This window comes from Panthera tigris, chromosome D3 (genome assembly GCF_018350195.1).
Source record: "Panthera tigris isolate Pti1 chromosome D3, P.tigris_Pti1_mat1.1, whole genome shotgun sequence".
In the NCBI taxonomy this organism is placed as follows: Eukaryota; Metazoa; Chordata; class Mammalia; order Carnivora; family Felidae; genus Panthera; species Panthera tigris.
In genome coordinates this window covers 15,082,219-15,092,180 of record NC_056671.1, presented here as the reverse complement: position 1 = coordinate 15,092,180, position 9,962 = coordinate 15,082,219, and positions in this window count along the sequence as shown.

Below are 9,962 nucleotides of genomic sequence, written 5' to 3'. Positions count from 1 at the left end.
GATTCTCTGAGAGTTTATTCTATGAGAGAGATTAGGGGAGTCTTTCCCACAAAGTGACAAGAATTCTGAAGGATGTGTAGGAGTTAACTAGATAAAGAGGGTGAGGGAGTTCTAGGCATAGACACAGAAAGGAGCATTTTGTTGGAGGAACTGAAAGGTCAGTGGGATGAACACACAGAATGTAAGGGGTGAGTGGTGTATGATATAGCTTACAAGGACATCAGAGACCAGATTATCCAGGGCTTTGTATGTAGACCAGTTTAGAGAATTTTGTTTTTCTCTTATGAGCAGTGAGAAGCCACCAACAGGTTTTCAGCAGGGAATGAATTATCCACTTTGCATTTTGAATAGTTCACTCAAACTGCAATGTAGAGGATGGCATTGACGGGGCATAGATGTGACCCAGGTAGACCTGTAAGCTGACTGTTATCATCGTCCAAGTGAGAGATGGTGAGGGATCCACAAAGGGGATGGTGGAGAAGACAGAGAAAAAAATGAATATATCTGAGAGCTAATTAGGATGTGAGATATGAAGGAGGGAAAGGTATTCAGATTGTCTTCTAAATTTCTAGCCTGTATAACCAGATGGATGGTCATGGTGTTCACTGAAATAGGAAACACTGGAGAAGAACTAGGTTTAAGGGAAGGGGAGCAGGAAGACAATACACTCTATAACAGAACATTAGCTTAAGTTGTCTTTGAAGCAGCCAGGTAAACATATCAAGAAGGTAGCTGGATATACATGTCCGTGACTCAGAGGAGAGACGAGGCTGAAGTTATCCATATAAGAATCATCAGAATACATACATTCAACCCTTACATTGCAGCCTTTGACTTGGACCCCAATCCTTGGCTTCATCATTTGTGGCTTCTTATCCTTGACTAAATGGCAGTAACCATAACAACTCTATAAAAGTAGAACCACTTGTCTGCTTCCCTCAGAATTCGATCATTCATTCAACAGCTTTAGATCTCATCATTTCTGACTGGTTATCCTTGATTCAATGGCGGTAGCCATAACAACTCTACGAAGATAAAACCACTTAGCTGTTTCCCTCAGAATTCATTCATCCATCCATCCATCCATCCATCCATTCATTCATTCATTCAACAAACAGTCTTGGATGTTATTGTATACTAGACTTTGTCCTTGGGGGCTGATGATACAGCAGTAAATGAGAACAAACAAGGTTATTGTCCTTCCAGGCATTTAATATTTTATGACTTCTTCCTTTGTATGGATTGCTCAAAACAACTGACCCTTGTTCGTTCATGTCCAGTTTGGAGTATATCATCCCGCACTGAGGAAAATGCCTGTAAAACAACCTCAAAATCAGGGATGCCTGAGTGGCTCAGTTGGTTAAACGACTGACTTCGGCTCAGGTCATGATCTCACGGTTCGTGAGTTTGAGCCCCACTTTGGGCTCTGTGCTGACAGCTCAGATCCTGAAGCTTCCTTTGGATTCTATGTCTCCCTCTCTCTCTACCCCTCCCCCACCTCTCTCTCTCACAAAATAAACATTTTTTAAAAAACCTCAAAATTTTAAGATGATAACAAAACTATAGTATCTCAGCCTTATATTTGTAGGATCCATTAAATTCACTGATGTAAAATAGATTTCTTCTCACATGCCAACTTTAACTGATTGGTAGTAGCTGCATGAAGAGGTAGGGTCAGAATGATTCAACTGGAAAAGAGATCAATTAGTGATGTTTGCCAAGGATTTGATATGGGAGAGTGGAATGCAACATGCCCATGGTTCTGATCTCAAGTCTTCCTTTTTATGCACTACCGAATTCTATTTGATAATATTTTGCTAAAGAATTTTGTGTCTATGTTCATGAAAGATATTGGTCTATTATTTTCTTTCTTTATAATGTCATCAGATTTTCTTATCAGAGTTATGCTGGCCTAATGATACAAGTGGGAAACAAATTCTCTTCTTTATTCTCTTAAAGAGTTTGTATAGTCTTAGCACTATGTCATCCTTAAATATTTGATAAAATGGGCCTGTAGCTGTAGGAGAGGGAAGTCAAGGTCACAACTGAAATTGTGAGTTCAATTTCTTAAATAGATACAGGGCTATTTTGATTTTCTATTTCTACTCCTGTTCATTTTGATATGTTATATTCTTCAAGGAATTTATACATTTCATCTGAGTTGTCATACTCAACCCATTCACTTAAAAGGTAAAGAAATTAAAGCTTAGATAGGAACTCAGGTCTTCAGAGGCTCAGTCAATTGCTCCCAATCTATAGCATATGGATTTATCCTACTTCAAAGGCCTCAGGGACACTGTCCAAGGATCTTTCCAAAAATGGCATACACATGCATTTTAAATGCCCAAATGCTCCAGTATTTGGCATAAACTAGGGACTTAGGGAAAAAGAGCTGTCCAGGGTAAAAATCACCTTCATCAGCATCAAACTGGACCCTCAGATTTTTATCAGTCTTACCCATCAATGCCTGAGTTTTTTTGAGAAAACTCATGGGTCACAATAGAAAGAAACCCACTCTGTTCATATTGCCCTGGGAAGCACCCAGCCTGCCTTTCCCCTGGGTGCTCTCTGTTCAGTGCAAGAAGTCAGGCTGTCCATGCAGATTATTTCCCCCTGAGTCTGGGCTCGGTCATTAGAAGACAAAGTCCCTATGAAGCTTCTCTGCCTGACCTGACCTATTTAAATATGTCATGCCTGATGACAGTGGGAATGAAGCTGATGGGGATGGACAAGAAGGCATGTTGGGTGGCCTAAGGGAGATGTTCTTGCAGAACTTAGCTCAAAATGTTTCTGGGGGAAGGTCTCTCTAGGGGAGAAGCATCTGTTAAACCTGACCACATCAGCACCCTGTATGAAAATTTTCAATGAGACCCTTGGATGCTCATGAAGTAGTTCAAACTCCTTCATATGGCTTCTAAGGTCCAGCATGATCTGACTATTCCATGTGTCTGTCTCCACCCTTCCCCATGACCACCATCTTCTTTGAGCGAGATGGACCTACTTTCAGTTCCAAGGTGGCAACATGCTCCCTCATCCCTCAGGGCATTTGCATAGGTTGTTTGTTCCCTTTGCCTAAAATATGTTCTCCCCCTATTTTCACTTGGCTTGTTCTACTTAATCTTCAGGTCACAGCTTAAAAATCAAGCACTCCAATAGCATGGCCCAACACCACCAATCTGAACTCCTTCTTTGGACAACTACAGTCCACTGTACTCACTATATGACCACACTTACATGTTGCTTTGGAACAGACTGCCTATCTACCTGTCAGTATCCCCCACTAATCTGTGAGCTACATGGCTTCTCCTCTGAGTTCCACAGTCATATGACCAACTGCCTACTTGTCATCTTCACTTGTATGCCCATGAACACGTCAGATTTAACACGTCCAGTAATGAACCCCCAATTCCCTCTCCCAAACCGGCCCTTCCACCTCAACAAATGCCAACTTTATCCATTTAATTGCTCATACCAGAAACCTTGGAGGCAACCCTAACTCCTCTCTTTTCGTCACATCCCACATCTTATCCATCATCAATTTACCTTTCAAGATTTTTACAGAGTCTGGCACTTCCCAACACCTCAGTGTTGAGTAGACCTGAGCCACCACCACCCCTCACCCAGATTATTGCAACGGGCTCCCAACTGGCCTCACTGATCTACCTTTGCTTCTCTAAATTCTATTTCTAATACAGAAGCCAGAGGAATCTTCTTAAAAGAAACATCTGCTTATATCCCCCCATCTGACTCACAAACCAAAGTCCTCCCCACATTCTTTTTTTTTTATATTTATTTATTTTGAGGGAGAGAGAGAGAGAGAGAGAGATGGCATGTGCAGGCAAGTAGGGAAGGGGCAGAGAGAGAGAGAGAGAGAGAGAGAGAATCCCAAGCAGGCTCTATGCTGTCAGTGCTGAGCCCAACATGGAGTTTGATCTCACAGCCCTGATATCAAAATCAAGAGTCAGATGCTTACTCGACTGAGCCACCCAGGTGCCCCACCACATTCTGACAGGATCTGACCCCAGTTACCTTCTGTCCTCACTTCCTGAAGTTCCCCATCCCTCATTCCATCCAGCCACTCTGGCCTCCCTACTGACCTGGAACATGCCACACGTACTCCTGCTTTTTTTTTTTTTTTTTAGTTTTTTAATGTTTATTTATTTTTGAGAGAGAAAGAGATACAGAGTGCGAGCAGGTGGAGGAGAAGAGAGAGAGGAAGACATAGGCTCTAGGCTCTGAGCTGTTAGCATAGAGCCCAATGCGGGGCTCAAACCCATGAACTGTGAGAACATGACCTGAGTTGAAGTTGGGTGCTCAACCATACTGAGCCACCCAGGGCCCCCTACTCCTGCCTTATAGTCTGTGTACTTGGTATTGCCCCTGCCTGGAATGCTCTTCCTCCAGAAAGCCAGGTAATTCCTTCTTCTATTGAGGGCTCCACTGGCCACCCTATGTAGGCGGCATCCCCTTACCAATCCCTATCTTCTCCTACTGCTCCATCATACCTATGAGTGAGGACTCCACTGGCCACCCTATGTAAGACGGCAGCCCTTCACCAATCCCCATCTTCTCCTACCACTCCATCCCACCTTGCTCTGTTTTATTTTTCCCTGTAACACCAACCACCACCTGACCGTATTTAACGATTTATAATTTGTCTCCCTCCATTGGAATGTGAGCCCCAAGAGGGCAGAGACTTCTGCTTTTTCACTGTCATAACCCCAATGAATAGAAGTGTCTGACCGTGTTGTTGATTGAAAGATTACGACTTCCAGCAACATGGTGTATTGACTGGTGTAGACAACCCCTGTGCCACAAACATAGTATTAGGGGGAAAAAAATCATACAGAGCCAGACTCAAAATTAAATAAAAGACATCCCAAGAGGTCAGAAGTGAAAACTAGATACTCTAGGAGTAAGCTCCAGATGAGAGTAGGGCCACCAGGAGGTATCAGACTCAGAACACAGGCCCTGAGAGGTGAGGGCTGGCATTCTAGTGTCACTAGGGTAACAGGAGACATGGTCTGGGGCCTCTGCAAGGAGGAGAGCTGGGTGTGAGACTCCACCATAAAGACATACTCTCAAAGACAGCAGAGAACCTTCCCAGCAGCCCAGGAACCCTATAGACAAATGTGCTATCTGCCTGGGCTCTTGATGGCCTCTTAGCCTGAGCTCCTCCAAAGCAGATCCTGAAACAAGAACTTGGGATCAGGCAGTTTATTGAAGAGGTGATCCCAGAAAGCATAAAAGAAGTAGTAAAAGTAAGATAGAAAAAGGAGAAAAGCCAGTAACAGTTGCATAAGAAGCACATTACTACTGGGGGAAACTGAGGCTTGGTCCAGCTGGAGACCTCTGAAAGACTGTAGAAGACATGTCAGAAATTATCCCACAGAGAATAGGGGATGACACACTTGTCCACCAACTCATGTCCCCCAATCATTGAGGTTATACTCTGAGAACGTTAACCTCTCTTGTGCTTATAGGTTATTCTAGAGCCCAGCCAGACAAGGTCTTAGGCAGAGAAGAAGAAAGGCAATTGGGATAAAAACCTGCCAGCAGTGCGCTAGGGAATGTCTGCAAGTAAAGAAAAACTCTGGCGGATAAAAGGGATACAGGGCGGGGCATCTACTACAACGGGGAAAACGTCTCTGGTAAGAAATTGCAAACCCAAGCATCCATGCACCATGGCATGAGTGTCTGGGTTTTATACTTCCCACGTGACACAGAAATTCTCAGCCAAGAAATTAACATAAATATAAATCTGGATTTCGAAGCTCTCGAGGCCCAGGAGGAACAAAAGCAAAAATACCATATAAATAAACATGGAATCTGTCGCCAGGAAGGTCTGCTGGGGCTTCCATCCATCTGCACGGAGTCCACGGACCATGAGCCAAACAAATGGAGATGACCAACAGAAAGAGGCTAGCCCCAGTCCCTAGGGTGGGGATGCTTCTATGTGGATACAGCAGTTAGAATGAACAGAGGCGAGGACAGTGAGCTCACCAAGAACACGTCTCAAAAAATGCCCCAACAATGAAGTATCATTACACACCTATCAGAAGAGCAAAAATCCAAAAGACTGACAACACCAAACGCCAGGGAAGATGCGCAACAGGAACTCTCATTCATTGTTGGTGGGGATGCAAAATAGCACAGCCACTTTGGGAAGCAGTTTGGCAGCTTCTTAGGAAGCTAAATGTACTCTTGTCATACAATGCAACAAACACGCTCCTTGATAGTTACCAAAATGAGTCGAACACTTATGTCCACACAGAAACTGCACACAGATGTTTACAGCAGCTTTTATTTATTAACTGCAAAAACCCAGAAGCAACCAAGATGCCCTCCAGTAGGGGATGGGAAAATAAACTGTGGTTCATCCACACGATGGAATATTTATTCAGTGGTAAATAGAACTGAGCTATCGATCCATGAAAAGACATAGAGGAACCTTGATGGTTACTAAGAGTGTAAAAGAAGGCAACTTGACCAGGCTACGTGCTGTATGATTTCAACTGTATGACATTATGGAAAAGGCAAAACTGTGGAGACAGTAAGAAGAGCAGTAGTTTCCAGGGGTTGAGTTGGGGGAGGGATGAATAGGCAGAGCACGAGGGGATATTTAGGGCAGGGAAACTGTCCTTGTGATACTGAAATGGTGGATACAGGTTGTTATACATTTGTCCAAGCCCAAAGCATGTATAACACCAAGAGTGCACCCTAATGTAAACCATGGACTTTGGTTTATAATGATGTGTCAATGTAGGTTCATTGATTATAACAAATATATCACTCTGGCCAGGGATGTGGATAGCGGGGGAGGATGCACAGGTATGGAGACAGGAGTAATATGGAGACTCTCTTTACTTTCTGCTTCATTTTCCTATAAACTTAAAAATGCTCTAAAAAATAAAGCCTATTAAACAAAACAAAACAAAACAAAACAAAACAAAACAAATGTCCTCTTCTCTCTCCTTCTCATTTCCACCAGCAGAAAAAGGAAGAAGAAAGAGTGGAGTGCAGGGGAGTGGGAGAGCATGCCCACATACAGCCAAGGCCAGGAAACAGAAAGGGAAGCTCTGAATGAAACCTAAGACTGGAATTGAAAAATGGCCTGGTGTCTAGGCTCTTTTAATGGCCCCAGGAGACTGAAAAGTTATGGAATCCAACTGACTTACCAGGTAGCAGGAAGGTGGGAGGTGGGTGTGGGAGGTGTAACAGAGACTGGCTCATTGTAATAACTTGGACAAGTAAAGCAATTTCATGTTTATTCCTCAGTGAAAGGAGACCTCTCAAATAGGCTCCAGGGGAAGTTTCTAGGATCTTTCTACAAATTACATCAATTCTCCCTTGTTCCTATGCCTAATGTTTACCCTTATGTATGCACAAGTGCATGTGCACATGCACACGCACACAACACAGAGCATACACTGCTGAGAAAGCCTCTGTGACTGGCAACATCTAACACAAGTCCTCATCTTACTGTCAGAACACGGCATTTTAACAAGAATATTCTCCAGCTCTGCTGAGAAGCAGAGTATCAGCAACAATCACAATTACAGAATCTCACACTTCTGTTCCATTTTTGTTTCAGGAGGTTTAAAACGCTTGGCAGACTTTAATTCATTAGCATGGGCATACATACTCACCACCTGTGAGAGGAACAGCAATTATGAGGTACTCCCGCCCACGTCTGATACGGCGCAATAAGATCCCAGGGCATCTGTCAGACGGTCACGTGGTCCTGTCTCAAGCATTCCTGAACAGTGTCATCACTGTTCCACAAAGGTTGGGACAACAACTCCTTTCAAGGCTTTCTGTGTCACCAGTGGCCAATGGGCTGCCATATTGGTTCTCTAGGCTTTATCCACAGTTGTTTCGTTTCTTCATTCTAACTTAGGTGTCACAGTTTCTAGAGATGCATAGAAAGATTGGCAAGGCCCCCAAGAAAAAGTCTTCTAACAAGAGCAAGGGTTTTTATGGTCTTGATCCCAGCTATATAGCAAACCTTTCCTCTTCCCCACAAAGCACAGCAACCCACTTAATTAAAAACTTGGCCAAGTGCTGGAAAAATGCCCTGATCCTTATCACTTTCCAGGACCACAGAGACAGATGGAAATGGGTAAAGGGGAGGCTCACTCATATGACATGTTCCTCCTACTACCTGGCCTTTGCAAGGGTTGTTCCCTCTGTATGAAGCACACCCAATCCCTCTCTTGCCTCACTTAATTCCAACACCTCCTTCAGATTACAGCACAGGTCACTTCCCCAAGTCTAGAGTAGATTGCTTTGCTGGATGTGCTCATTGGAGCACGTCCTGTCCTCTACATTTTCTTCACTTTGTAACAATTTACCAAGTTCTGAGATTATTTGATGGTGGTCTGCCTCCCTGTGGGCTCTTAACTCCCATGAATGCAAGGACCATGGCTATTCCACTCACCAATGCAGCTCTGGAAGGTAGCACATTGCCTGGTACACAGTAGTTAACCAATAAATATATCATGGATAAATCAACTAACCCCATTTTACCGAGAAACACAAACACATTCAGTAAATTTTTGTTGAATGAATTAACTAATATCTTTAAAACTATGAGAATACTAGCACCTACTTAATAATAGTACTTATCTAATAAAGTTATTAGGAGAATAACATTGTTGATGCAAATAAAGATTTTTTTTTTAATTTTTAATGTCTATTCATTTTTGAGAGAGACAGACAGAGACAGAGATAGAGAGAATGAGCAGGGAAAGGGCAGAGAGAGAGACACAGAATCCGAAGCAGGCTCCAGGCTCTGAGCTGTCAGCATAGAGCCCAATGCGGGGCTCAAACTCATGAACTGTGAGATCATGACCTGAGCCCAAGTTGGATGCTTAACTGACTGAGCCACCCAGGCACTCCAATGCAAATCTTAAACAGTGCTTGGCACGTAATAAGCACTCAAGAAATATGAGTTGATCTTATTATTAATAGTTATCCCCATAATAGGAAGATACTTGGAATTATTACCTGAAATGGGTTTTTTCTCCACATTTTCTGGTAACTCAGCCCTTCTTTCAGCCTGGGCAGCACTTTTGATGTGGACTTGGAGATTCAAAGGGCCCCTAAGCCATACAGCTAGTAAATGGCAGAGCTTGGATGCCAACTCACATCTCTCAGACCCCAAAACACCAGTGTGTCATCCACTTTTTCTCAAACCATCTAGCAATGACCAAGCGAATAATGAATAGAACTTCAACTTTATTCATTTTGAAACACCAGCTCTTAAGAACTTTGTCACCTGAAGAGGAAGCATTACTTTACTGAGGAATTGCCACCATGAGAAAAAGTATCTGAAATGATAATAACGTCACACCTTGCTAAGAAATAAATCCTCTCTGTTTATTATAACAAAGACAATGGCGTACCAATGCATTATTGGAAACAATTATCTCTACACTTAGCTCCCCAGAAGTTGCTGTCTCAGCCAATATTACTTAAAGACAGTGATGTTTTTCATTTTGTTTTCGTCCTGTGAAGTGTATTTTAAAAGTGAACGGGAGACCCTCTTTGAAAAATCGATTACATATTTCCATTTTAATGCAAACACTTAGTGTCCAACACTCGGCCTCACCATCTCATTAGCACTGGTGCACAGCACCACTGCAGACATTTATTTCAAAATCTTTTCTTTCCCCAGGCAGAGAAGCAAATTGAGCAAGTAGTTGCCCTGGCAGATAGTTGACCAAATGAAAAAAAATCGTGAAGATGGGTGGGGGACAAACTTTCAGAAGCAATGGGAAAGTATAAGGTAGCTTTAAATCCATCATCTCTGGGGAGCTGTTAAGATGTTTATTTGTATTTTTAGGGGATCTTTCAAGCTGTGCTTTTCAAATATTACACCACCAAAACAATAATAGTAAATAAATAAAATGGATTTTATGATGGTCAGTTTAGGTCCCAAGTGATCAGATACATGCCTC